The following is a 23,364-nucleotide window of genomic DNA, read 5'->3' on the forward strand; positions in this document are numbered from 1 at the left end:
CCTTCATCACTCCAGCTGACGACGATCGCGCTTTTTAAAGCGTGCGCACCTTGCTAATTGTTCGAAAATCTCGTTGCGAAACTTTCGGCACTTGGATATGCTTACACCTGATCACATAATTATGTAGAGAGGTGACTCATAACCGAAAGTGAGAATATATACCCACAGAAAAAATCGCAGCACAAAAAATAATCAATGTAGAGTACTGAAATTTCGGCAATTCTATAGATCACAGGTTAATGTAAGCGCAAGATAAGCCATTGCAAATGCTGGTACATTAATAACCGAAAAAATGGCTCTGAGCACTATGGGACTTAACATCCATGGTCATCAGTCCCCTAGAACTTAGAACTACTTAAACCTAACTAACCTAAGGACATCACACACATCCATGCCCGAGGAAGGATTCGAACCTGCGACCGTAGCAGTCGCGCGGTTCCGGACTGAGCGCCTAGAACCGCTAGACCACCGCGGCCGGCTTAACCGATGTAACCGCCAGAATGTTAAATACAAGCACGTAAACGTGCATGGGTTGTGTCGTACGGATGCCGGATGTCAATTTGGGATGGAATTTATGTCTGTTGCACTTGATCGGTCAATACAGGGATGGTTAATGCTGTTTATGGATAACACTTGAGTTGTCGTCCGATGATTTCCAATACGTGCTCGACTGGAGACAAATGTGGTGGTCGAGCAGGCCAAGGCAACATGTCGACACTCTGTAGAGCATGTTGGGGTGCAACAGCGGGATGTAGGCGGGCGTTATCCTGTTGGAAAACGCCCTCTGGATGCTGTTATGAATGGCGGCACAATAGGTTGAATCACCAAATTGACGTACAAACTTGCAGTCAGGGTGTGTAGGATAACCACGAGAGTGCTCCTGGTGTCAAACCAAATCGTTGGTTACTGGTGCTTACCCGGCCTCCTCCTAACCAATACGCAGCTATCACTGGCAACGAAACAGAACCAGATTTCATCAGAATATAGAACAGGCCTCCATCCTGCCCTCCGACCAGCTCTCGCTTGACACCACTGAAGTCGCAATTGGCGGTGGTTTGGGGTCAGTGGAATGCCTGCTACAGGGCATCTGGCTCGGAGCTGTCCTTGACGTAGCCGATTTGTAACAGTTCGTTGAGTCACTGTGGTGCCAACCGCTGCTCCATTTGCTGTTCCCGATGCAGTACAACGCTCCAGAGCCTTACGCCGAACACAAAGGTCTATGCACTATGTGGCTTAACTTCTGAGGACATGTCGCCTAGAACTTAGAACTAATTAAATCTAACTAACCTAAGGACATCACACACATCCATGCCCGAGGCAGGATTCGAACCTGCGACCGTAGTGGTCGCTCGGTTCCAGACTGTAGCGACTAGAACCGCACGGCCACTCCGGCCGGCACAAAGGTCTTCCTTCTCGGTAGTGCCACGTGGCCATTCGAAGCCCTGTCTTCTTGCGACCATACGTTCTCGTAACCACAGGTGCCGACAATCACGTACAGTGGCTACATTCCTGGCAAGTCTTTCTGCAGTATCGCAGAAGGAACGTCCAGCTTTTTGTAGCCCTGTTACACGATCTCGTTCAAACTCAGTGAGTTGTTGATTATGGCACCGTTTTTGCCTTAAGTGTATTCTTGACAAACATCAACTCTCACAACACATCCAGTCTCAAAGGTGACTAACGTTCACGATCATTACTGTGAGTATGTAAGGCAAATTCGATTTGCATCCTGATAGTGGCGGTACTAGCGCCACTTTTATGCGACTGGCACGAAATTTGAATAGATATCTTTCAGATGTAAAAATGCGCCTACACACTTTCGTTTATGTGGCACAACTTCGTGGTGTTAGGCTTCTTTTTCCGCCAGTGTTCGTTGACAGGCTGTGGCGCGTCATTTAGCTCTGTCTGCGGAGTCATTTTGTGCGTGTGCCGAATTTATTTTCGAAATAATACCTGCCCTTTGTTCACCACGTCGCTGCACGCACAGAAGCAATAAACGTACGAATATTTCTTATTTCGAGTGAATACTGGTTAAAAATACCGGGTGGTTATAATTAAAATACAACTACTCAAAGAATTCCAGTGTGGACTCCAAGTATGGTATGGCAGCGAACCTTGATAGAATTGCTAATGCATTAATGCGGAACCGATATCCGCTGCAAAATAATTGTTTCCAATTTTGGCCATCAGTTCAATAAATACGTATAAAAATGTACGATATTGCAATGCCTATGTTATTCCGAATTATGATGCCAAGTTCCTGAAACAGGCACTGCGGCGACTACAGCCATTATGAAATACATTAAATGTATTCGCAACTGCGAATGTGGACAATCATCAGCTGTAGAATGGAATGAAGACATTGAAAATTTGTGCTTGGCCGGGACTCGAACCCGGATTTCCCGCTTATCTCGAGCGGTCTCCCTACCCTTTGGCTAATCTGTGCACGACTCACGGCCAGATACAAACTTCCATATGTCGTCAACCATGGGTCTACAACCCGTATTCGTACATCCGTTATATTCCCGTACAGGTGAGACATTTTACTCCGAATTACGACGCAAAGTTCCTCTGGACACGCATGCGTTCCCCTGTACGGGAACATACATAATGGATGTGCGAGTACAGGTTGTAGACGCATGGCTGACGACATATGGATGTTTGGGTCTGACCGTGAGTCGTGCACGGATAGCCAAATTGTAAGGCTAGCGCTTGTGATACGCAAGAAATCCGGGTTCGCGTCCCGGTCCGGCAGAAATTTTCACTGTCGTCATTCCATTCTACAGCTGATGGTTGTCCATATTCGCAATTGCGAATACATTTAATGTATAGGAGTGTTTCCATTTGTAATGGATTAGGAAAGGAACGTGGGCAGAAAACGTCAAACAAGTGAGAAGGGGTAACGTTGATTTCATTATTAACCGCCGCGTACAGTGTTTATTCAATATGAGCACCAGAGACGACGACGAGGTGCTGCATACGTAAAACGACGTGAACAACAGTTGCTCACGCAGTTCCGATGGAATCTGAGCAAAGTGTTCATAATGCTGTTCAGATCAGGTAGGGACCGAAAGTGTCGTTGGTAAATTCGTTCTTTTACGTATCCCCAGAGTCAAAAGTCACAAGGGTTCAGATCAGGTGATCTTGCAGGCTAAGCATCTGGAAAACCTCTGGAGATAACACGTTCGTGGAAGGTTGCATTAAGCAGATCTTGCACTAGGCGAGCGACATGATGTGTTGCCCCATCTTACACGAAAACAGTGTGTCCACACAGTTGGGCTCTACCAAAGCAGGGATCACTTGCTGTACAAGGAGGTTTCGATAACGTACTGACGTCACGGTCGACCTAACAGGCCCCCTGGGTGCAGTGCTCGTGTGTCCACACCACACGGTCACATACGACGAGTGCAGTGGCTACTCATGCACAACACTCGTTTTAAAGGTACCCCAGAATCAATGATTATAAAGAATCCGCTTCGATTGCAAATAGAAACCGGATGTTGACCTAGGTTTCGGCGCGGACAACACCGCCTTTTTCGGAACACACTAAAACTACAAACTGCAAGGTCAACATCTGGTTTCTATTTGCAATTGAGACGGATTCTTTATAGTCATTAAATTATTCACGATTGCTGACGCGCTGCAGTGTTAAAAGTTCTACCCCAAATTCGTCAGTTCTGTGTATTCACTACACCCTGTAGAGTAAAATGTGCCCCGCCAATCCATCCGATATTACCTGGCCACATGTCATCAACTTCGATCCGTGCCAGAAACCAAAGAGCAAATTCAGAACGTGGCTGTGAAACATGACGTTTCAGTTGCTGCTCCGTCTAAAATACACCGCAACATTTTTCGTAATGTTGTCCATTGCAGGGACAATTCTCTTGACACTGCAGGAACACTAACGCTATCCGGGGCACGCTCTGATTGGTTCAAATGGATCTGAGTACAATGGGACTTAACTTCTGAGGTCATCAGTCCCCTAGAACTCAGAACTACTTAAACATAACTAACCTAAGGACATCACACACATCCATGCCCGAGGCAGGATTCGAACCTGCGACCGTAGCGGTCACGCGGTTCCAGACAGTAGCGCCTAGAACCGCTCGGCCACACCGGCCGGCTATGCGGAAATATGAATTTATTTTTTTTACCCTAGGTGTCCACTGAATAAGGTCAGACTGCCCCCATTTTTTAGTCTTTGGTCAGAGTTATATCTTTGCACATTTCCGGCCTTATGCGCTGTCAACTAGTCAAGAACATTTAACGTCAGATACCAAACAGAACGGAAGCGCATAATGTGAATACTCTGCCATTTTTACACATATGGCACGTTTTTCTGGGTAACTGTCTTTCCTTTACTTTAGTTCAGATCATTGTGCTCCCGTTACTTGGAGAAAATGCAGTTACCTTTTTTTTATAACTAAATACTAGATATTAGCTTAAAAAGTTGAAATTAGTCTTGAAACAATAATAAAAGAAAGAAAGATTAAATAAATAACAGGCTAACTGTAAAATTTCCGCCTTCATTCAATAAAAATTAAACCTCAGCGGGAAAATTCCGGATTCATTTAGCAAAGTCCGCAGCTCGTGGACTAGTGGTTAGCGTTGCTGTCCCAGTTTCGATTCCCGGTCGAGTTGGGGGATTTTCTCTGCCCGGGGACTGAGTGTTTGTGTGATCATCATCGTCATCATTCGTAACAAGTGGCTAGATTGGACTGTGAAAGAAATTGGACTGTGTAAAAATTGGGACTTTGTACGGGCGCTGATGACAGAGTAGCTGAGCGCCCCGCAAAACAATCATCATCATCATCATCATCATCATCATCATCATCCTTTAGCAGGGAAATGTGCTTGTAAGAGAAGTGAAATAGTTACGTACTAAGAAATTCTTGTTCAAAATGGTTCGAATGGCTCTAAGCACTATGAGACTTAACTTCTGAGGTCATCATTCCCCTAGACTTAGAACTACTTAAACCCTGATAACCTAAGGACATCACACACATCCATATCCGAGGCAGTCGCGCGGTTCCAGACTAAAGCGCCTTGAACCGCTCGGCCACAACGGCCGGCAAATTCTTGTTTCGTGTTTAAAGAAAAAAAGGATGAAAATTCATAGTGCTTTGGTGAAGCAGCAGTAAAATTTCGTGTTAATTAATATTTACTGTTAAGCGTTTTCACTGTAATCGGTCTTCATTATAAATCACAAATGAGTTGCGAACGAGAAAAACTTTGAAAGCAAGTGAGTACACATGTTATAGTCAGAACTGGAGCATTAATTATTTAACCAAATTTTGCTTCACGCCGGCCTGAGTGGTCGAGCGGTTCTAGGCGCTACAGTCTGCAACCGTGCGACTGCTACGGTCGCAGGTTCGAATTCTGCCTCGGGCATGGATGTGTGTGATGTCCTTAGGTTAGTTAGGTGTACGTAGTTCTAGGGGACTGTTGACCTCAGAAGTTAAGTCCCATAGTGCTCAGAGCCATTTGAACCATTTTGCTTCACGGGCTTAGGCCACGTCAGCGCCATCCCGCAGCTAGAAGGTAAACTAAACAAACGCACGTCATCGTCGGCAGACGCTAGCGCGGCTGCAGTTCCGGGCATCTGTTGACAACTTGGCAGAGAGATTACAAATGTTTTACAAGGAAAGGAAAAAAACGTAATTAGATGTTTCCGGCGTTGAATCTGGGGCATGCCTCACACAAAAGTCTTAAGGAATTTAAGTATACGGGACTGGACATCGTATAGGATTTTTTTTTTCCTTTTTAAATGAATCCCCCATCTTGCATTGGAGTACACACAAACATGCAAATCATAACAAAATGGCTCTAAGCACTATGGGACTTAACATCTATGGTCATCAGTCCCCTAGAACTTAGAACTACTTAAACCTAACTAACCTAAGGACATCACACAACACCGAGTCATCACGAGGCAGAGAAAATCCCTGACCCCGCCGGGAATCGAACCCGGGAACCCGGGCGCGGGAAGCGAGAACGCTACCGCACGACCACGAGCTGCGGACAAATCATAACATATTAAAGCATTGTGGAGTGGCTTCCAGTTCCAGTCCCATATACAGTTTTAATTTAATAGAAGCTCCAGCTTCTTTAAATAATTTTTTAATTAAAAAATCCGATTTGGAGATTTCGTGTCGCGGCACTGCTTTAGGTTTTCCTTTCATGGGGTACGGAGGCACTTTCAGCGCTGTACACAGAAGCAGAATATAATAGAACCAAATTTAAATTACAATTAACATTACATTGTCAATCACATGAACATATTGACTACAATGAAATTCAAATTACCGCTGCGATTTGTGAATATAATACTGGAGAAGGTCTACATCAACACAAGAGAATTGAAAAGTTCTTCGTTGGTACAAATGTTCGCTCTCAGTTTTATGTATCCCAGAGATCAGCTCACGTGATTCAAGTCCCTGGTGGACCACTTCTCTAAAACAGTGAGTTGTGCACAGTTTTTATAATATATCAAGACTTCAAGGTATTGTAGAGCTCGCCTGAATGAACAAAGTAAGGTCAGGAATTCCTGTTAGGAATGCCTATCCGACAACGTAAAAAGGCCTGTAGCTTCTGGTAACTTCACTCGTCTATCCTGATTCTAATGATCCTCTTCATCAGGAAACTTTTTAAGAAGACAAAGAAAACAAAAATAACGATGATGTGTCACTGGATAATACGCAGGTGTCAGGCTTGCTAAAACGCTGTCGAAGGTGTTTTGAAGGCCTACTGTGAGATGTAACCTTATATAATAATAGTACCTACGTCTTGAAACTCGATTTGCGCGTTTTATGGCAATATTCAATTCGTGTTTCATTTTAGTATTTGCTTGCATCCATTTACATTACGGAAGTCCGCAGCTCGTGGTCTGGTGGTGCCAGGATGGTAGCTCAGCATGCCCTGTCGGGGGCTAGCTACCATCTGTAATCGCAATAAAAAAAGCTGTTCTTATCGATGGTATTTGGAAATTTCGTCAAACAGAAAGACGTGCCCCACGCAGCCGAACAGCCCCAGGAGAACAACCCGGCCTAACATACGACCATTTCATTATCGTATTACAGGAAATAGTCCACATTTTCAGACTTTTTCTGTTAGTTATACTGTAAGTCTCAAACGATTACCACAGTGTGAAGCGATGGTTCAAATGGTTCAAATGGCTCTGAGCACTATGGGACTTAACTTCTGTGGTCATTAGTCCCCTAGAACTTAGAACTACTTAAACCTAACTAACCTAAGGACATCACACACATCCACGCCCGAGGCAGGATTCGAACCTGCGACCGTAGTAGTCGCGCGGTTCCGGACTGAGCGCCTGAACCGCTAGACCACCGCGGCCGGCAAGGCTAGCGCTCTTCGGGCGGCATGACGGCAGGCATTGGTTCCTTCATTTCCGCTGCTCTGTACCGTCTTTGGCCGTTGCCGACTACCTTTTTCCACCTTTCCCTGTTCAACTCTCGACTGGTGTGTGATAAGAACTGTCAGTGATCCTCCTTATGAGCTTTAGAGTCTCTGATATTTTTTCGTTGAGGTTGTTTCACGAGACGTATTGGTGGGGACTCATAGTTCCACAACCCTCCTTGGAACGTGTGCTCTCAGAATTTCAACAATAGTCACCGTGCTGCACGACGCCTCTCTATCACCGGCAAAAGGAACCCGGCAGTGTTCGACTACAGTACCAGTACTTGAGCAAGTCACGTGGTAATGTTAAGAATCAATATGAAATGGAACGAACAGCTAACTCAGTATTAGTGAAGGGCTCTAAGCACTATGGGACTTAACATGCGAGGTTATCAGTTCCTAACTAAGCTAAGGACATCACACACATCCATGCCCGAGGCAGGATTCCAACCTGCAGCAGCGCGGTTCCGGACTGAAACGCCTAGAACCGCTCGGTCACAGCGGCGGGCGTATATCAAGTAGCAGGTTCGGAACTTCCTCACAACGCAGCCCTAGGAGCAACAAATTTCTGTTTACAGACATCCGGTTCGTTTCTTTTTGAATGCCCGCTCTGTAGTTTTATGTGGTCGTTTCTGTTTAGGGCGCTTCGAACGCATACTCTTTCGTGTTTTACGGGCGTTACTCTTATCAGTGATTTATCGCGAAACCTTATACTTGTAACCAATTCATTACACATATCTAGGCCGAGGGTCAACTGCCAGTTCCTGCAACAAGCGCAAGTTTTCCTACGATTAGTTCAAATGGCTCTGAGCACTATGCGACTTAACTTCTGAGGTCATCAGTCGCCTAGAACTTAGAACTACTTAAACCTAACTAACCTAAGGACATCACACACATCCATGCCCGAGGCAGGATTCGAACCTGCGACCGTAGCGGTCGCTCGGCTCCAGACTGTAGCGCCTAGAACCGCACGGCCACTCCGGCCGGATTTCCTACGATTCATCAGAAAGTTTCTGGCGTTGCGGCTCTCCTGTAGGTAACTGCAACAACCGTGAACAGCCTCACAAAGCTTGTGACGTTATCCTCCTGATCACTTACAGACATCGTGGATGATAACGGCTCGTACTTTCACATCCGACAACTCTGTCCCGTTAAGAACAATACACTGAGTTCTAACTAACAGTGTGTCCTCAAATGTGTGTGTTAATTCATAAGGGACGAAACTACTGACGTCATCGGTGCCTAGACTTACACACTACTTAAACTAGCTTATGCTAAGAACAACACACACATCCGTGCCCGAGGGAGGACTCGAACCTACGGCGAGAGGGGCCGCGCAATCCGTCAAATGGCGCCTCAAACCACGCGGCCACTCCGCGCCGCAGGGTGTCCTCAACTGAGACACAAAGCTGGCCGATATTCCGTTAGCTCGTATTTGTTCACTAGGCGACGGTGCGGAACTGGATCGAATGCCTTTCGGAAGTCAGGCAGCGGGGCATCGGCCGCAGCACAATTGTTTACTGCCCTCTGGTTATCATGAACGAACAGAGTGAACTGAGGGGCACTCGATCGCTGTTCGCGAATTACTTGTTGATTCCCATAGGCGAGATTTTCGCGCCCTTGAAGGTCATGACACGCGAACATATAACATGTTACATAATTCTACACCACACTGACGTTGTGAAATAAGGCCTATAATTAAATCCGACATACGCCACCAGCTCTCATCACCAATTTGTTCCTCTAAACGCAAAACATAGCATCTCCAATTTTGTGGTGTATTTATGCACACTCAAGTTACGAATGAAAATTTGTAGCAGTGCCATCACTCGAACCCGGATCTTCTGCTCACTAGGCAAATGCTCTAACCACTATACCACACTCGCAATTTTCATTCGTTTTAGTCCTCATGTATACAGGGTGGTCCATTGATCGTGACCGGGCCAAATATCTCACGAAATAAGCGTCAAACGAAAAAACTACAAAGAACGAAACTTGTCTACCTTGAAGGGGGAAACCAGATGGTGCTATGGTTGGCCCGCTAGATGGCGCTGCCATAGGTCAAACGGATACCAACAGCGTTTTTTTAAAAATAGGAACCCCCAGTTTTTACTACATATTCGTGTAGTACGTAAAGAAATATGAATCTTTTAGTTGGACCACTTTTTCGCTTTGTGATAGATGGCACTGTAATAGTCATAACCATATGGCTCACAATTTTAGACGAACAGTTGGTAACAGGTAGCTTTTTAAATTAAAATACAGAACTTCGGTACGTTTGAACATTTTATTTCGGTTGTTCCAATGTGATACATGTACCTTTGTGAATTTATAATTTCTGAGAACGCATGCTGTTACAGCATGATTACCTGTAAATACCACATTAATGCAATAAATGCTCAAAATTATATCCGTCAACCTAAATGCATTTGGCAATACATGTAACGACATTCCTCTCAACAGCGAGTAGTTCACCTTCCGTAATGTTCGCACATGCATTGACAATGCGCTGATGCATGGTGTCAGGCGTTGTCGGTGGATCACGATAGCAAATACCCTTCAACTTTCCCCACAGAAAGAAATTCGGGAACGTCAGATCCGGTGAACGTGCGGGCCATGGTATGGTGCTTCGACGACCAATCCATATGTCATGAAATATGCTATTCAATACCGCTTCAACCGCACGCGAGCTGTGTGCCGGACATCCATCATGTTGGAAGTACATCGCCATTCTGTCATGCAGTGAAACATCTTGTAGTAACATCGGTACAAAATTACGTAGGAAATCAGCATACACTGCACCATTTAGATTGCCATCGGTGAAATGGGGGCCAATTATCCTTCCTCCCATAATGCCGCACCATACATTAACCCGCCAAGGTCGCTGATGTTCCACTTGTCGCAGCCATTGTGGATTTTCCGTTGCCCAATAGTGCATATTATGCCGGTTTACGTTACCGATGTTGGTGAATGACGCTTCGCCACTAAATAGAACGCGTGCAAAAAATCTGTCATCGTCACGTAATTTCTCTTGTGCCCAATGGCAGAACTGTACACAACGTTCAAAGTCGTCGCCATGCAATTCCTGGTGCATAGAAATATGGTACGGGTGCCATCACTCGAACCCGGATCTTCTGCTCACTAGGCAAATGCTCTAACCACTATACCACACTCGCAATTTTCATTCGTTTTAGTTAGTAGTAACATCGGTACAAAATTACGTAGAGAAATCAGCATACACTGCACCATTTAGATTGCCATCGGTGAAATGGGGGCCAATTATCCTTCCTCCCATAATGCCGCACCATACATTAACCCGCCATGACCACTAGACCACCGCGGCCGGCCTGTAACGTATGTTTAACTGGACAATTGCACTGAGCACCGACAAAACTTCGGAGGTTATTCAGATGTTTTTTCTGAGTAATTTAGTATGATGGACCCGTGCTCTCCGTTGGCTTGTTACACAGTAGTTGCATTTCGTTCTATTTCTTACCGCGATTTATCTTTGTATCTGTATTCGATTGAAAATGTAGCATTCTCAACACCGACGATTTTGAGATTCCCGATTCTCGCGCAATTTGTCCGCTACTGATGTGCGGATTAGCCGCGCAGCTTGGGCATCATCGTTTGTTGCAGGTCGTGGCTAACGTTTTACATGTGGCTGAACACTTCCTGTTTCCTTAAATAACGTAACTATCCGCCGAACGGTCCGGACACTTGGATGATGCCTAGGATATCGAGCAGCATACATAGCAGACGCCCGTTGGGCATTTTGATCACAAGAGCCATACATCAACACGATATCGGCCTTTTCCACAATTGGTAAAAGGTCCATTTTAACACGGGTAATGTATCACGAAGCAAATACCGTCCGCACTGCCGCAATGTTACGCCATACCACGTACTTATACGTTTATGACTATTACAGTGCGAAAAAAGTGGTCCAACTGAAACATTCATATTTCTTTACGTGCTACACGAATATGTAATAAGAAATGGGGGTTCCTATTAAAAAAAACGCAGTTGATATCCGTTTGACCTACGGCATTGCCATCTAGCCTGCCTACCATAGTGCCATCTGGTTTCCCCCTTCAAGCTAGACGAGTTTCGTTCGTTATAGTTTTTTTCGTTTGATGCTTATTTCGTGAGATATTTGGCCCGGTCACTATCAACGGACCACTCTGTATACATCATAGATGTTTAAGAGTTGGAAAGGTCTCTATATATAATTTCATTTGATCTCAACTTTTTTTAAGTACCTTGTGTTGCAGCATTCATTTGCTGTACGCTGTTCTACCTTAACTTTGCTTCCAGTAGCATTTGTGGAAGTTCAAACACTGTCTATATACGTTCACTTCCTGCCATCGTGCACACCGTCTTTAACTTTCAGGTTCTACATCAATTTGAGTTTCAGAGCGCGGTTTAACTTCAGATAACCGCACGACGACTGCATGTCATCCTCCGCTCAATTTCTGCACTTCCTGCCCTTTATCCGAGAGTTCACTGCCCTCAACTGCCGTACGCCGACCGCATGGCACGCAAGTAGCAACCAGAGGCAAACGTCGCCTATCACAGGTGACCCCATTCCACGTCATATTTGCGGCGACCGAGCACTCTTGCTGTCTACTGTTTGCTTCTCAAACAAAACGAGGCGATACTTCTACCAGTCGCTTTTCAGTGTATATGAGACACTCTAAAGTATACTCGAAGCCAGAAGGTTTGCTCGATAGTTTACAGACGGAAATTAAACGACAGACTACTACAGTGAGTAACTAATGCACAGGCAGCTGCTCTTGAATTTCAGCAGTCTCTATTTACAACATCAGAGGCTCCAAGTGATAACCTACGATACTTCAACAAATTACACTGTACGAATTAGCACAATGGAGCCTATAGTTAGCCGATCACTTGACGGCACGGCGATAAACTGTTTGAACGGTGCCCTGCCGGAACAGTAGATGTCCTTTACCCTGCGTAATCGTTTGGACACGAAGCAGAGCTAGTTTTCCAAGATATGTCAGGGAGAGTAGGAACGGACTTATTGAATGTTTATGTTGCTCTGCAAACCAAGCAGCTGAGTCACCCATAGTGCAGACTCCATACCGAACCGAACACTTTTTGTCCAGCTGATTTCCGAATGATCAAGAATTAAAATGGACCAAGTGAAGTCAATTGTTTGAGAAATAACTAAAAAGGTAAACGACTAATCAATCATAAAAGTTGTTTTGCAGATTTAGATGTGTGTAACGTGTGTTTGGCTCTGAGCACTATGGGACTTAACATCAGTGGTCATCAGTCCCCTAGAACTTAGAACAACTTAAACCTAACTAACCTAAGGACATCACACACATCCATGCCCGAGGCAGGATTCGAACCTGCGACCGTAGCAGTCGCACGGTTCAGGATTGAGCGCCTAGAACCGCTAGACCACCGCGGCCGGCCTGTAACGTGTGTTTAACTGGACAATTGCACTGAGCACCGACAAAACTTCGGAGGTTATTCAGATGTTTTTTCTGAGTAATTTAGTATGATGGACCCGTGCTCTCCGTTAGCTTGTTACACAGTAGTTGCATTTCGTTCTATTTCTTACCGCGATTTATCTTTGTATCTGTATTCGATTGAAAATGCTTGCAGAACAATGTATCCCCAAAAATCCTGACAATGCACTTTTCTGTCGTAATGCAACACGCTCACCTCTAATTAACGATCAGCTCCGGAATACAAAGATATCAAAGTTCCTATCTTCGTTGTTGGATTAACTGCTCTCCTGCAGGTCGTGTGTTCACAATGCACTGCAAACCGACCGAATCCTGGTGCTGCGCAAGCCGGCCGCTGTGACCGAGCGGTTCTAGGCGCTTCAGTCTGGAAGCGCGCGACCCCTGCGGTCGCAGGTTCGCATCCTGCCTCGGGCATGGATGTGTGTGATGTCCTTAGGTTAGTGAGGTTTGAGTAGTTCTAAGTTCTAGGGGACTGATGACCTCAGACGTTAAGTCCCAAAGTGCTCAGAACCATTTGAACCATTTGGTGCTATGCAGGGCGGACCTCCCGCATGTCATAGGGAATATGGAGGATGTGACACGGTAAAAACGTAACCTACATCATACTTTATCTCGAATGTGGTCATTTTGCACGAGGGAAGGAAGGAAAGAAGGAAAATTAGAGTTTAATGCTCCTTAGACAGGTAGGTCATAATAGACGGAGCACAAGCTGGGATTACAAAAGGATGGTGACGGAACCGGCTGTGCCCTTTTGAAAGGAACCGTGCCGAATTTGCCTGGAGCGATTTAGGGAAACGTCCGCCTCTATAGCTGAGTGGTCAATGCGGCCTGCGTTCAATTTTCGGCCGGGTTGGAAATTTTCTCCGCTCGGGAACTAGATGTAGTACTGTCCTCAATATAGTTTCGTCCTCATCAACACTAAGTCGCCGAAGTGACGTCAACTAAAAAGAATTGAACCAAGCGACCGGTCTACCCGACCGGAGGTCCTAGCCACACGCAATTTCATTTACATTTCATGTATGGAAATCACGGAAAACCTGTCTGTATGGCCGGACGGGGATTTGAACCGTCGTCCTCCCAAATGAGATTCAAATGGTGCAAATGGCTATAAGCACTATGGGACTTAACGTCTGAGGTCATCAGTCCCCTAGACTTAGAACTACTTGAACCTAACTAATCTAAGGACAGCACACAAATGCATGCCCGAGGCAGGATTCGAACCTGTGACCGTAGCAGCAGCGCGGTACCAGACTGAAGCGCCTAGAGCCGCTCGGCCACAGTGGCCGGCCCCAAATGAGAGTCCTGTGTGCCAACCACTGCAGCACTGCGCTCGGTGCGTAAGTCTGCACGAGGAATAAGAAGTGTCATGATGCTGACGTTAAGCACAATCGCGCCCACCTAGGAAGTAGCGCAGAACTGGTGATTCGTCGTACGGTAGGATCTGATGTAATTGCTCGTGGTGACAGACGGCAGGTGTCGTATACGCTCTGGTCGGTATCCATAAAGTGGCACAATGATTCAAAAAAATCAGTGCATGGAAACTACTAGAGACAGAGAATAGCAGTTTACTGTAAAAAGTTTTGCATCTCTCAAAGTTTTTTCCACTGCGCTTTGATGCAGATTTGTCTTTGAGTGATCAAAATGGCTACTGATCAGGAGAAGATGCAATGTGTCATATGGCAAGGAGAATCTGAAACTGAGGCAATCGTCTCACGGAATGGTCGATGCCTGTTTGGGAGAGCACCACCGGCAAAAACAACCATAAAGAACTTTAAAGAGACAGTGTCAGAAACATCCTATCACATGGCCACCTGCAGTCTCCCGATGGAAAGGTTTTAGACTTGTTTTGTGGTATTACATCAAGGATTGTGTGTACACAACATCGCTCAATGACACTGCTACCCTTTGAGCACGAATTAATGAAGCAATGAGAATTGTTGATTTGGTAATGCTAGACCGTACTTGGGCAGAACTCGAATATAGCCTTGATGTTCAAACGAGCGATGAATGGGGAACACATTGAAATTCCGGAATGAAAAAAAAACTTTGAGAGCTGCTAAACATTTTGCAACAAACCACTATGCTCTATCTCTTTATGGACACCCTGTATAGAGGGTGTTCGGAAATTCCCGTTACAGACTTCTGTGACTTGTACAGGAGAGTAAGTACATGATACTCTCAACAGGAACTCACGCCCGGAAAAGTACCGTTTCCGTAGTACAGCCGTTTGAAAACTTGTTTGTTAGGTACGTATGCAACGGGGTAGTCATGGTGGGGCTCGTTGCGTTGGATCCGCTGATGTCATTTGACGGCTATCCTACCTCTCTGACCCGGTTCAAGCGTCCTTCACGTGCTGTGAATGTTTGAGCAACACGGCTGAGTACACGTTAGCAGAATGCACTGACATGATACCTCTGAAGGGCGAAGCTCACGGTAATAGAAGAGCTGCTGGTCGCCTTTATCAAGATCATTCTCCACAGCGTCCGACTCCATTGCATACCCTTTTCGCCACAATAACGCAACGGCTTCGAGAAAGGAGTACCTTCACCGCCAGCAGGACTGACTGTGGTGCTCCAAGGAGGCGCCGAACACCGAAAATGGAAGAAACCGTACTGCACCACCTTGAAGAGATTCCGTCAACGAGTAAACCAGCAATTTCTTTGTCTGTTAATGAGTGCAACTGTAGAGAAAGTGATGTTCTGGGTCATGTCTAATCAATTAACTTGTAAAAGTGGTCGCTTTATCAACATGTTTTCAAATAGTAGTACGCTCCAATTCAAAATATTATCTACTCAGTCCCCTCTACAAGTCCTAGAAGTTTGCAAAGGCAATTTCCGAACACCCAGTTTGATTTATGACGGACGTGTTGTTACGGTTAAGGCTGCCTACTGTGTGGCCAGCGTTTCCCTAGAACTGCGTTTTCTCTTACGCAACACACGATGAACGCGGTGCTCCGTTTAATTATCAAATGTTCTCCACTTACAGGACGGAAAGCTCTAGTCGATAAAGAGAGGTCTAAACCGGAAGTAGTCACGGGTTCTAGGTGCGGACCATTCGAAATTCTCTCAGACGAATCAAATAGAGTTGACAACTGTTAGTATCGTTAGTTGGATCGGCTCCAATCACGCCTAGGATCGAGTGTAGCAGTTAGGCAGAAGCCGATTATCTCCAAGGCACCTACACGCATAGAAACGGCTTCGTGCTTGAAGAATCTGATAAAGTCTTTTTTTTTCTTTTTCTCTAACATAATATTTACAGTGATCAGACAGAACATTATGACCTCCGACCTACTATCGATATAAACCTGTCCAGGCGACAGCAGCGTTACCTGGCGAAGGATGACTGCGTGTCAGAAACACACACGGTGCGTATAGTACCAGGGAGCGTGCTGTCCCTGTGTAGAATGGGAAAGGCGTGTGATCTGTCTGAGTTTCACCGAGAGCAGATTGTGAGGGCCCGGAGACCAGGCACGAGCATTTCGGAAATTGCACAACTTGTCTGGTGTTCGAGGAGTGCTGTTGTGTCTTCAACACGTGGCGAAACAAAGGTCCAGACGTGGTGGCGTTGGGCGGCCAGCCCTTACAGCAGATGTCGGACGTCGTAGTTTGGGCAGATTGGCAAAGTAGGACAGGCGGTGAACAGTGGCTGAACTAAATTGGAAATTTTTGGTAAGTTCTATGGGACCAACCTGCTGACGTCATCGGTCCCTAGGCTTACACACTACTTAATCTAACTTAAACTAACTTATGCTAAGGACAACACACACACCCATGCCCAAGGGAGGACTCGAACCTCCGACGGGGGCATGGCGGACTAACATCAGATTTTAATGCTGGGCGAAGTACAAGTGTGTCTGAACCCACAGTGTTCCAAACACTCCCAACGATGGGCCTCCGCAGCCGACGACCAATGCACGTGCCGATGTTAACACCACGGAGAGAAGTCTTCCGAAGTAAGAGTGATTTCAGGTGTGCCGCAGGGGAGTGTCATAGGACCGTTGCTATTCACAATATACATAAATGACCTTGTGGATGACATCGGAAGTTCACTGAGGCTTTTTGCGAATGATACTGTGGTATATCGAGAGGTTGTAACGATGGAAAATTGTACTGAAATGCAGGAGGATCTGCAGTGAATTGACGCATGGTGCAGGGAATGGCAAATTAATCTCAATGTAGACAAGTGTAATGTGCTGCGAATACATAGAAAGATAGATCCCTTATCATTTAGCTACAATATAGCAGGTCAGCAACTGGAAGCAGTTAATTCAATAAATTATCTGGGAGCAGGCATTAGGAGTGATTTAAAATGGAATGATCATATAAAGTTGATCGTCGGTAAAGCAGATGCCAGACTGAGATTCATTGGAAGAATCCTAAGGAATCGCAATCCGAAAACAAAGGAAGTAGGTTACAGTACGCTTGTTCGCCCACTGCTTGAATACTGCTCAGCAGTGTGGGATCCGTACCTGATGGGATTGATGGAGGAGATAGAGAAGATCCAACGGAGAGCAGCGCGCTTCGTTACAGGATCATTTAGTAATCGCGAAAGCGTTACGGAGATGATAGATAAACTCCAGTGGAAGACTCTGCAGGAGAGACGCTCAGTAGCTCGGTACGGGCTTTTGTTAAAGTTTCGAGAACATACCTTCACCGAAGAATCAAGCAGTATATTGCTCCCTCCTACGTATATCTCGCGAAGAGACCATGAGGATAAAATCAGAGAGATTAGAGCCCACACAGAAGCATACCGACAATCCTTCTTTCCACGAACAATACGAGACTGGAATACAAGGGAGAACCGATAGAGGTACTCAAGGTACCCTCCGCTACACACCGTCAGGTGGCTTGCGGAGTATGGATGTAAATGTAGACGTTGGCAACTACAACTGTAATGGCACGTGACCATCAGCACTGGACATTTGCACAGTGGCGGGGCGTTTCATGGTCTGATGAATCCTGATACCTTTTCCACTGTGCCGATGGGATGGCGCGAATCCGTCATCTTCCAGGAGAACAGCTTCTTGACACCGCGAGGTGGAGACAAGCTGGAGGCGGGTCCATTATGCTCCGGGGAACATTAAAGTGGGCATTGCTGGGTCAAACGGAGCTCGCAGAAGGCGTCTTGACGATCAAGGAGCATTGTACACTGGTTGCAGACCACTTACACCTCTTCATGACGATCACGTTTCCCGACGGCCGTGCTATTTTTGAAGATAATGCGCCACGTCACAAGCTCAAGAGTGTGAAGGAGTGGTTCGACGAACACAGTGGCGAACTCCAGTTGATGTGCTGGCCCCCTCAACTCGCCTAATCTGCCCGATCGAACAGAATCTAGGATATGATTGAACGTGGCGTCAGAGCTCATCGCCCCCTCCCTGGAATTTACAGGAATTAGGTGACTTGTGTGTGCAGATGTGGTGCCAACTCTCTCCAGCGACCTACCAAGGGGTCATTTTGTCACCACTGTTATCCGTCCCAAAGGTGGACACACAGACCACTATGTCGGAGGCCATAATGTTCTGCCTGATCAGTGTATTTCTTCTATTTCTGTATATCACTATTGGGCTCGAGAAATCTATGGTACTTTACGGTTGAAAGGGGGGCTAACTCAGCTGCAAATTCTGTGTGGTATCTGATAAGCATCGAGCTTCTCTCAATGTTAACGATTTCAGCTGTTTATATAATGGTAAGACAGAGATTTAGGAACCAGGTTTTAAATTGTAAGACATTTCCTGGGGCAGATGTGGATTCTGACCACAATCTATTGGTTATGAACTGCAGATTGAAACTGAAGAAACTGCAAAAAGGTGGGAATTTAAGGAGATGGGACCTGGATAAACTGAAAGAACCAGAGGTTGTAGAGAGTTTCAGGGAGAGCATAAGGGAACAATTGACAGGAATGGGGGAAAGAAATACAGTAGAAGAAGAATGGGTAGCTCTGAGGGATGAAGTGGTGAAGGCAGCAGACGATCAAGTAGGTAAAAAGACGAGGGCTAATAGAAATCCTTGGGTAACAGAAGAAATATTGAATTTAATTGATGAAAGGAGAAAATATAAAAATGCAGTAAATGAAGCAGGCAAAAAGGAATACAAACGTCTCAAAAATGAGATCGACAGGAAGTGCAAAATGGCTAAGCAGGGATGGCTAGAGGACAAATGTAAGGATGTAGAGGCTTGTCTCACTAGGGGTAAGATAGATACTGCCTACAGGAAAATTAAAGAGACCTTTGGAGAGAAGAGAACCACTTGTATGAATATCAAGAGCTCAGATGGAAACCCAGTTCTAAGCAAAGAAGGGAAGGTAGAAAGGTGGAAGGAGTATATAGAGGGTTTATACAAGGGAGATGTACTTGAGGACAATATTATGGAAATGGAAGAGGATGTAGAGAAAGACGAAATGGGAGATAAGATACTGCGTGAAGAGTTTGACAGAGCACTGAAAGACCTGAGTCGAAACAAGGCCCCGGGAGTAGACAACATTCCACTAGAACTACTGATGGCCTCGGGAGAGACAGTCATGACAAAACTCTACCATCTGGTGAGCACGATGTATGAGACAGGCGAAATACCCTCAGACTTCAAGAAGAATATAATAATTCCAATCCCAAAGAAAGCAGGTGTTGACAGATGTGAAAATTACCGAACTATCAGTTTAATAAGTCACAGCTGCAAAATACTAACGCGAATTCTTTACAGACGAATGGAAAAACTGGTAGAAGCTGACCTCGGGGAAGATCAGTTTGGATTCCGTAGGAATGTTGGAACACGTGAGGCAATACTGACCTTACGACTTATCTTGGAAGAAAGATTAAGAAAAGGCAAACCTACGTTTCTAGCGTTTGTAGACTTAGAGAAAGCTTTTGACAATGTTGACTGGAATACTCTCTTTCAAATTCTGAAGGTGGCAGGGGTAAAATACAGGGAGCGAAAGGCTATTTACAATTTGTACAGAAACCAGATGGCAGTTATAAGAGTCGAGGGGCATGAAAGGGAAGCAGTGGTTGGGAAAGGAGTGAGACAGGGTTGTAGCCTCTCCCCGATGTTATTCAATCTGTATATTGAGCAAGCAGTAAAGGAAACAAAAGAAAAATTCGGAGTAGGTATTAAAATTCATGGAGAAGAAGTAAAAACTTTGAGGTTCGCCGATGACATTGTAATTCTGTCAGAGACAGCAAAGGACTTGGAAGAGCAGTTGAACGGAATGGACAGTGTCTTGAAAGGAGGATATAAGATGAAAATCAACAAAAGCAAAACGAGGATAATGGAATGTAGTCAAATTAAGTCGGGTGATGCTGAGGGAATTAGATTAGAAAATGAGACACTTAAAGTAGTAAAGGAGTTTTGCTATTTAGGGAGTAAAATAACCGATGATGGTCGAAGTAGAGAGGATATAAAATGTAGACTGGCAATGGCAAGGAAAGCGTTTCTCAAGAAGAGAAATTTGTTAACATCGAGTATAGATTTAGGTGTCAGGAAGTCGTTTCTGAAAGTATTTGTATGGAGTGTAGCCATGTATGGAAGTGAGACATGGACGATAACTAGTTTGGACAAGAAGAGAATAGAAGCTTTCGAAATGTGGTGCTACAGAAGAATGCTGAAGATAAGGTGGGTAGATCACGTAACTAATGAGGAGGTATTGAATAGGATTGGAGAGAAGAGAAGTTTGTGGCACAACTTGACTAGAAGAAGGGATCGGTTGGTAGGACATGTTTTGAGGCATCAAGGGATCACAAATTTAGCATTGGAGGGCAGCGTGGAGGGTAAAAATCGTAGAGGGAGACCAAGAGATCAATACACTAAGCAGATTCAGAAGGATGTAGGTTGCAGTAGGTACTGGGAGATGAAGAAGCTTGCACAGGATAGAGTAGCATGGAGAGCTGCATCAAACCAGTCTCAGGACTGAAGACCACAACAACAACAGCAACGCCACAGACATTAATATCTACATCACTTTTCTTTGCGGTATGGAGATAATTAAGCATTCGAGAGAAACATGGTTCATTTCCCCACCGGGTAATCTAGATTGAAGTATCCAGTGACTTTTCTAAGGTGCTTAAAGCATATGTCGGGATGGTTCATTTGAAAGAAGACGATATATTTTCTTTCCTTCCCAGTACTTTCTGTCTTTGCACGTGATCTCTCTCTCTCTGATGACCTTGTCATCGACGGGACGTCACACCCTAAATTTCAGTTTCTTTTTCTTCTGGCGGCGAATATATCCCTGCAGCTGCCTGTTATGAGGGTGTAGAAAGATCTTCAGCTATAATTGGAATCTTACGCTGGAGAAACATTACGAGCAGCACGCAATTAGTTGCGTTCATTACGCGAGATGTTGTTCTTCATATTTTGGTCAGCGGGCGCCACGCGGCGGAATTGCGCGGGAGAACAAAGGAGGAATGAGAAGAGCGCGCGGCTGTCCCGCGGCGGTGCCGGGGAAGGCGGGATTATCCGCCGAGAAGGCGGACTCCGCGATTACAGCGACGGCAGTAGCAGCTGGAGCAGGCCGCCATTTCATTACGGAGCGCGCCCTGACCTGGCCGGGATTGTTACAGCGGGCGTCCCCAGGCCGCGGGCAATTTTCCGCCGGATGGGGACAGCCGCCGCGCAAGCCTGCTACCTGCTCGGTCGCGGCTCCCTTGCCCTCGGCTGGAAGTTCCTTCAGATGGTTCTCTGGGAGTCCGTACTGACTAGCACACATTCACCTCTCTTGCTACACTACAGGCCATTAACATTGCTGCACCAACAACAAATGCAGATGATAAACGGTTATTCATTGGACAAATATATCATACTAGAACTGACATGTGATTACATTTTCACGCAATTTGGGTGCATAGATCCTCAGAAATTAGAATCCCAGAACAACCACCTCTAGCCGTAATAACGGCCTTGATACGCCTGGGTATTGAGTCAAACAGAGCTTGGATGGCGTCTACAGGTACAGCTGCCCAAGCAGCCTCAACACGATACCACAGTTAATCAAGAGTAGCAACTGGCGTATTGTGACGAGCCAGTTGCTCGGCCACCATTGACCAGACGTTTTCAGTTGGTGAGAGATCTGGAGAATGTGCTGCCCAGGTCAGCAGTCGAACATTTTCTGTATCCAGAAAGGCCCGTAAAGGACCTGCAACATGCAGTCGTGCATTATCGTGCTGAAATGTAGGGTTTTGCAGGGATCGAATGAAGGGTAGAGCCACGGGTCGTAACACATCTGAAATGTAACGTCCACTGTTCAACGTGCCGTCAATGCGAACAAGAGGTGACGGAGACATACACTTCTGGAAATTGAAATAAGAACACCGTGAATTCATTGTCCCAAGAAGGGGAAACTTTATTGACACATTCCTGGGGTCAGATACATCACATGATCACACTGACAGAACCACAGGCACATAGACACAGGCAACAGAGCATGCACAATGTCGGCACTAGTACAGTGTATATCCACCTTTCGCAGCAATGCAGGCTGCTATTCTCCCATGGAGACGATCGTAGAGATGCTGGATGTAGTCCTGTGGAACGGCTTGCCATGCCATTTCCACCTGGCGCCTCAGTTGGACCAGCGTTCGTGCTGGACGTGCAGACTGCGTGAGACGACGCTTCATCCAGTCCCAAACATGCTCAATGGGGGACAGATCCGGAGATCTTGCTGGCCAGGGTAGTTGACTTACACCTTCTAGAGCACGTTGGGTGGCACGGGATACATGCGGACGTGCATTGTCCTGTTGGAACAGCAAGTTCCCTTGCCGGTCTAGGAATGGTAGAACGATGGGTTCGATGACGGTTTGGATGTACCGTGCACTATTCAGTGTCCCCTCGACGATCACCAGTGGTGTACGGCCAGTGTAGGAGATCGCTCCCCACACCATGATGCCGGGTGTTGGCCCTGTGTGCCTCGGTCGTATGCAGTCCTGATTGTGGCGCTCACCTGCACGGCGCCAAACACGCATACGACCATCATTGGCACCAAGGCAGAAGCGACTCTCATCGCTGAAGACGACACGTCTCCATTCGTCCCTCCATTCACGCCTGTCGCGACACCACTGGAGGCGGGCTGCACGATGTTGGGGCGTGAGCGGAAGACGGCCTAACGGTGTGCGGGACCGTAGCCCAGCTTCATGGAGACGGTTGCGAATGGTCCTCGCCGATACCCCAGGAGCAACAGTGTCCCTAATTTGCTGGGAAGTGGCGGTGCGGTCCCCTACGGCACTGCGTAGGATCCTACGGTCTTGGCGTGCATCCGTGCGTCGCTGCGGTCCGGTCCCAGGTCGACGGGCACGTGCACCTTCCGCCGACCACTGGCGACAACATCGATGTACTGTGGAGACCTCACGCCCCACGTGTTGAGCAATTCGGCGGTACGTCCACCCGGCCTCCCGCATGCCCACTATACGCCCTCGCTCAAAGTCCGTCAATTGCACATACGGTTCACGTCCACGCTGTCGCGG

This window comes from Schistocerca nitens, chromosome 1 (genome assembly GCF_023898315.1).
Source record: "Schistocerca nitens isolate TAMUIC-IGC-003100 chromosome 1, iqSchNite1.1, whole genome shotgun sequence".
NCBI classification, from domain to species: domain Eukaryota; kingdom Metazoa; phylum Arthropoda; class Insecta; order Orthoptera; family Acrididae; genus Schistocerca; species Schistocerca nitens.